Here is a 6,000-nt window from a genome sequence, read left to right on the forward strand (position 1 = left end):
AAGTGCACGGCTTTGAAGAACCGATCCGCGATACTCATAATGGTCGTTTTTCCCTCTGAGGCCGGCAGTACCGTGAAAAAATCGACAGCAATGTGCGTCCAGGGCTGACGAGGGACCAGAAGCGGCTGGAGACGATAAAAGGCTCGCTTGTGCCCTGGATCCAGTTATGCCATTCCTCCAATGCCCACTTTATGGACAACAACTTGCGGTCCCCTACCTTGTATCGCTGTTGAGTGGGGTAAAAAATTTTTGTGAAGAAGCCACAGGGTTGTAGCTTATGGTCTGGACCTCGCTGAGAGAGAACAGCCCCAGCGCCCACATCCGAGGCATCCACATCCACAACGAATGGTTTGTTGGCATCTGGGTGAAGAAGGATCGAAGCGGTGGTGAAGCGATGACAAAGTTCCTTGAAGGCGGAGATGGCGGCAGGGTTGAGGATGAAGTGGTAAGACGTTGGGCATGTCAGGGTGGTTAGAGGTGCTGCGACTGTACTGTAGTCTCTGATGAAGCGACGATAGAAATTTGCAAATCCAAGGGACCGTTAAAGCTGCTTGAGGGTCTTGGGTAGGGGCCAATGACGCACAACTTCCAGTTTCTGTGGGTCCAGAAACGTGGTGGAGCGCTCGTGTAAAGCTTAACAAAGAATCAACTACAAAGTACAGTTAATGGGCGAGCGATCTTTTAAGGACTGCCCTGACATGCTGAGTATGTTCTTGGACAGTCCGTGAGTATATGAGTATGTCATCCAAATACGTGAATGTCCACCGGCCTAACATGTCCCTAAGAACATTGTTGATAAAGCACTGAAAGGCAGTGGGGGCATTGCGGAGTCCATAATGGAATGACCAGGCTTTTATAGTGTCCAGTGGGGGTGATGAAGGCCGTCTTCCACATCACCCTTTCTGATATGTACAAGTTGTAGGCGCTCTGAAGGTCCAACTTTGTAAAAATAGTGGCACCAGAGAGGGCGTCCAGGGCAGAGTTGGTAAGAGGCAGTGGGTGTCGGTTGTTGGTGGTGATGTTGTTTAGCTCCCAATAGTCGACACACGGGCGAAGTTCACCACCTTTTTTCTTTACTAAAAAGAACCCCGCGGCGGCGGGCGAGGAGGAGGGCCTGATGGTACCTTGGCAAAGGGCGCTCGACACATACTCCTCCATTGCCTGTGTCTCGGTGGGTAAAAGGGAGTAGAGATTGCCGGGGGGTGGGGGGGGTAGTCCGGTTGCTAGAGCCTGGCTGAAGGTCTATTGCCAGGTCATAGGGGCAATGAGGAGAAAGATGGGTTCTGCAGGACAATTCAGCCAGGTTTCGGTAGATGGGGGGAAAGGCGTTGGTGTTGACGTTGGGGCCTCGGACTCCCTAGAGCACGTCCCAGCCGGTGCCCGTAGACAAAGTTCGGTAAAGGGCTTCCCACTGCAGAATCTGATTTTGGGTCCTAGATATAAGAGGGTCGTGTTGTAGAAGCCATGGGTGTCCGATGATGACGGGTGGTGATGAGATGGAGGTGAGGTGAAATTGGATCTGTTTTTCATGTTGGTTAATGGTAAGGGTGATGGGTTAAGTCTAGGTGGTGATGGAGCTAGACGAAAGGGGCCGACCGTCTACAGATGTAATCCCAACAGGCTGGGATAACGCCTCGATTTTCACCCCTAGTTCTTTGGCATATGTAGAGTCAATGAAGTTACCTGTGGTACAAGAATCAATGAACGCAGTACTTCTAACCCGTTTATGACCAAATTGGAGGGATACCTAAACCGTGAGATGAGGGATGGCATTGGTTATCCTGGTGGAGCGTTGGGAGGGTTTCTCCCCCTTCTCACGGGGTCTGGGCGTTTCCCGGCCAGAGAGGGCAAATCGCACTGTGATGCGCCGCTGACCCACAATAGGCGCACAATCCCTCTCAAAAACTGCGTTCACGTTCGGCCACAGTTAGGGAGGCTCGTCCTAATTGCACGGGTTCCCGGCTCCGGTGTCAACCACGGCAGGAGGTGAAGATCGGACGTGTCCGGGGGTGGCGGGGGTGAAGGAGGTTGATGGTCGAGGTGCTGTGTAGGAAAAAGTGGGTGCTGCTGGCAGGGTTGTCCGGGCTGGCTTTGGGCGAGAGAGGAGGCGCTGATCGATCCAGAGTGCGAGTTGGATCAGTCCCTCCAGCGTGGCGGGGAGCTCTTGCCCAGCTAGTTCGTCTTTAATCCAAGAAGCCAGTCCCTCATAATAGGACGTCCGGAGCGCGGTGTCTCCCCAGGAGGTCTGTATGGCAAGAGTGCGGAAGTCGGCGTTGTAACGGCTTACAGACGATCCGGTGTTCAAAGGTGAGTTTTAGCTGATGGGTGAACTCTTTGTTTGAATGGGCGGTGTCTGAATCGGAACGAAGGACTGCCGTGGCCCACTCAGCTGCCTGCCCTGATAGCAGCGAGACGAGAAGAGCAATGTGCAATCGATCAGTGGAGTATTTGGTGGCAATAAACTCAAACACCAGATCTAATGCAGTTAGGAAAACACTACATCTCCCATTCGTGCTATCCCATTTATCCGGTAGGAAAAGAAAAACCTTAAGGGGGGGCGGGGGTGGATGGGGGAGGTGGAGCTGCGGCTGCCGCAATGGGAGGCCGACTAGCCGCGCTGGCGACAGCCTCACGAAAGGCCGCATTCTTCTGCCGAAGCTCCACCACCTCACAGCCCAAGGCCAGGACGTCTTGAATGGTCCGGCGAAGAGCCGCAATCTCTCTAGTTAGCTTGTCGATTAGCTTGGCGTGCTGATTCACCACATCGCAGAGTTGCGAGTGATCCGCTGGGTTTACCGTTCGTGGCTTAGTCATTCCGTCAAGCACTAACCCGGGAGGACCAGAAGACGAAGCGATTAGCGGTTAGCCCTTTGTAGCGTGGATGGTAAACCCAAATGTGGAAGCGACGCAAGTACAGATCTGGCCTTTAAAAACGCACGTTTTCGGAAAAGGGATCCCACGACTTGCTGCGAGTGCGCGCGGCAAGCTGTGAAAATGCCCTTCAATACCTGTAGGAAGCAGTCGTGTTTCAGTCTAAAGTATTGTGTATCTACTGAAGCCGAAAAATTTTATGTCTCTTAGGCGCTTATTGACGGCAAGCGACAGAGCTCATAAACGTGTCAAGCTCAAACTGTTATGTATTTATTCATCATTTTCATTCAGAATTATTATTATTATTAGTAGTAGTTCTCCGAATTTATTATTATTATTATTGTAACGCACCCGCGCGTGTGCAAAAGAACTACAAAGATGTATGACGTTAGCCTATAACAGTATTTATGCGCTTAAAACGCAGACGGGTACTGGTGGCTTAGTGGTAGGTGATTCGCCTGACATGCGGGAGACCCGGGTTCGATTCCCAGCCAGTGCTCAATATACTGGTGCTATTCGCTAAAATGCCATAGATATAGCCATTACATTATCAACTTATGCTTCAGTACTAAATGCATGTTTGCAATTGAGAATTTTTTTTTGCTTAAGCTATTAAACACATTAGCACTCACCTCAAAGTTGCTGTAATTTAATGATTATCATATGCAAAAAGTGTAAAACAAAGGATTCACATTTATTACATTTTCACCCAGAGCGGGATTCGAACCAGTTTTTGGACGATTTTATCGGATATACAGATATTATACGGATATTATTTAAGCAACGCCACACCACGTGGAAAGCGGCAAAAATGCTTCAATTTCATTGGCTGTCACTGAGTGTCAGCTATTCACGACTGGCCCCCGCGGAACGCAGAATCTCCGGGCTTCGACTGCGCTTTCTCCATTCGTTATTACAGGGGCGGACTGGGACCAAAAAGTGGCCCTGGACTTCCTGGCCCACAGCAGCCCACACCATAATACATTGGCTCATTAATGTAGAGATACATTTTTAACACCAGTTACTAGTATAAAAATATAACACAATACAGAAATCAATGCTATTTAAACATGTTATTTGAAGTATCACTGAACATATATTGGGTCAAAGAAACAAACAAAAAAAAAGAACATCAAGACAAACAACATATAAATCTATAAAGACACTATTTTTTATTTTATTCTTTAATTATTATGGTAGTCAATATTAACACGAAATAATGCTGAGAAACATTATTTTAATTAATATTGACCACCATCATAATTACTAGCACCAGTTAATGCTGGTACTAATTTTATTCTGTTTGATTGCCATTCTTTTTACTTGGCTCTGGTAGATGAGGGAAGACGTGTTGGTCATCATCAGCATGTATTATGATGTGGGATGTGGTGCGCTGCTGGGTCCAGCCTCACTGTCCCTGACCTGTTATAGGCAGAATCTGTTCATTTAAAGCATTTCACAGCATTTACCTCTAAAGCTTTTTCTTATTTTCGCGTAACCTTTTCTTCTTCCTCCTTTTCATTCATGGAAATTATTATTAATTTGCTCAGAAAATTTGCTGCATCGAGAAAGGATCAATATCTAAAAATTGCCCACGTGTGTGGACAAAGAATACAAAAGTGTATAATCTTTAATAAAGTTAATCTATTACAATGTTGTTTTCAATGCTGAAGCAAATATGATTTTGTTTTAGTCTATTCATTGAATACAACGCGACAGCGCGCTCCGAGGTGAAGCGCACCCACAGTTACTGTAATCCCCCATCTCACCTTTACGACAGGTGTGAAGTCACCAAACCGGTTTCGCTGCTGGTGGAATTCACAGAATTGGGGGTTTTAAAACCAATTAACAAGACCGAGCAGACTTCAGACAGGGGGTTTGGTTGGTTAGAAGTGGTTCTGACGGGGGGGCGGGAGGGAGTCTCGCCCGCGGAGCAATTCAGTGTAGAACCGCCACTGCCTATTTTCTACCACATCACGTACTTCCCTGATCTTGGACTAAACTCCGCGCTTTGCTTTTATAATGTGGAGCAAGCCCGAGATCGTATTAACGTAGCATTCATCATTCAAAGTTATTCATATCAGTGTATAGTAAGTGTGATTTGAAAAGTGCTATAACTCCACCTGCTACAGTTTCAGCCCAGTGGAACAATCTGACTACACGTGAAGTGCCATGAAAAAGTATTTGCCCCTTCCTATTTTTTTTCTTTGCATATTTGTCACACTTGTATAGGTGGAATTTTACCTAAACACTTTAGGTGAGAATGTATAGGTTAATATGTATAGGTAAGAACAGCTGATTCACACATGGGGAGAGTGAATAATTTGCATTTGAATGTTAGCAAGGAGAGCTCTTCTTCACTATTCGTGCCTAATTCTGCAGCCCCGCTTCTTCGCATATCTGAAGAAGAGGCCGCCTAACTAGTGAGCGAGAAGCGATATTGATTTGGGCGCACGCCGTGACAGGCTGAAAAAAAACTATTGTCCTCAAAAATGTAACAGATGAGGACTCTGATTAATGTGCAAAAACTATATAATAAAACTATATAAGACTACATGCCTTTATAAGACTCAACTTTTATTTAAGCGCACTCACAATAACGAAAAAACGTGATTTTATAAATGTTTGAAAGCAAATAAGGTGCGCTGCTCTGTATTGTTTTTGGTGAACTTGAGCGCGTCAGAAAATGAACGCAAACGTTTTTTTTAAATGGTCAGAGTCAGTCTGCTTGCTGTTTTCCCGACGCGTTTATAATCATTAGTCTAATTCTGCCGGTGCGCTCTGGAAAACTCCATGCGTGCGGCTGAGCGCTGATTAAAACTATGGAGTAAATTAAAGAGGAGAATCACGATGCCGAATCAAAGTCCTGAGCCCAAACCTCATTTAAATTAAATTAACAAATACTATAAGTAAAAATAAAACAATAGCCCACGTTTAGAAACCGTTTATAAATTCTTTCCGACATGAGTTGGCTTGGTGTTATGCGCAGAGCGCCGGGAGATTTCCTGAAGCTCCGAAATCACTGGGGCATTTTTTCTTAATAACTGATGGAGGTTTTGAGCTGTATACACACGCAGTTTTGAGGGGTTTAAAACGAATTAGTCCGAGCAGACCTACATGAAAGGTGAG

The sequence above is a fragment of the Clarias gariepinus genome, chromosome 25 (genome assembly GCF_024256425.1).
Source record: "Clarias gariepinus isolate MV-2021 ecotype Netherlands chromosome 25, CGAR_prim_01v2, whole genome shotgun sequence".
Taxonomy (NCBI): Eukaryota; Metazoa; Chordata; class Actinopteri; order Siluriformes; family Clariidae; genus Clarias; species Clarias gariepinus.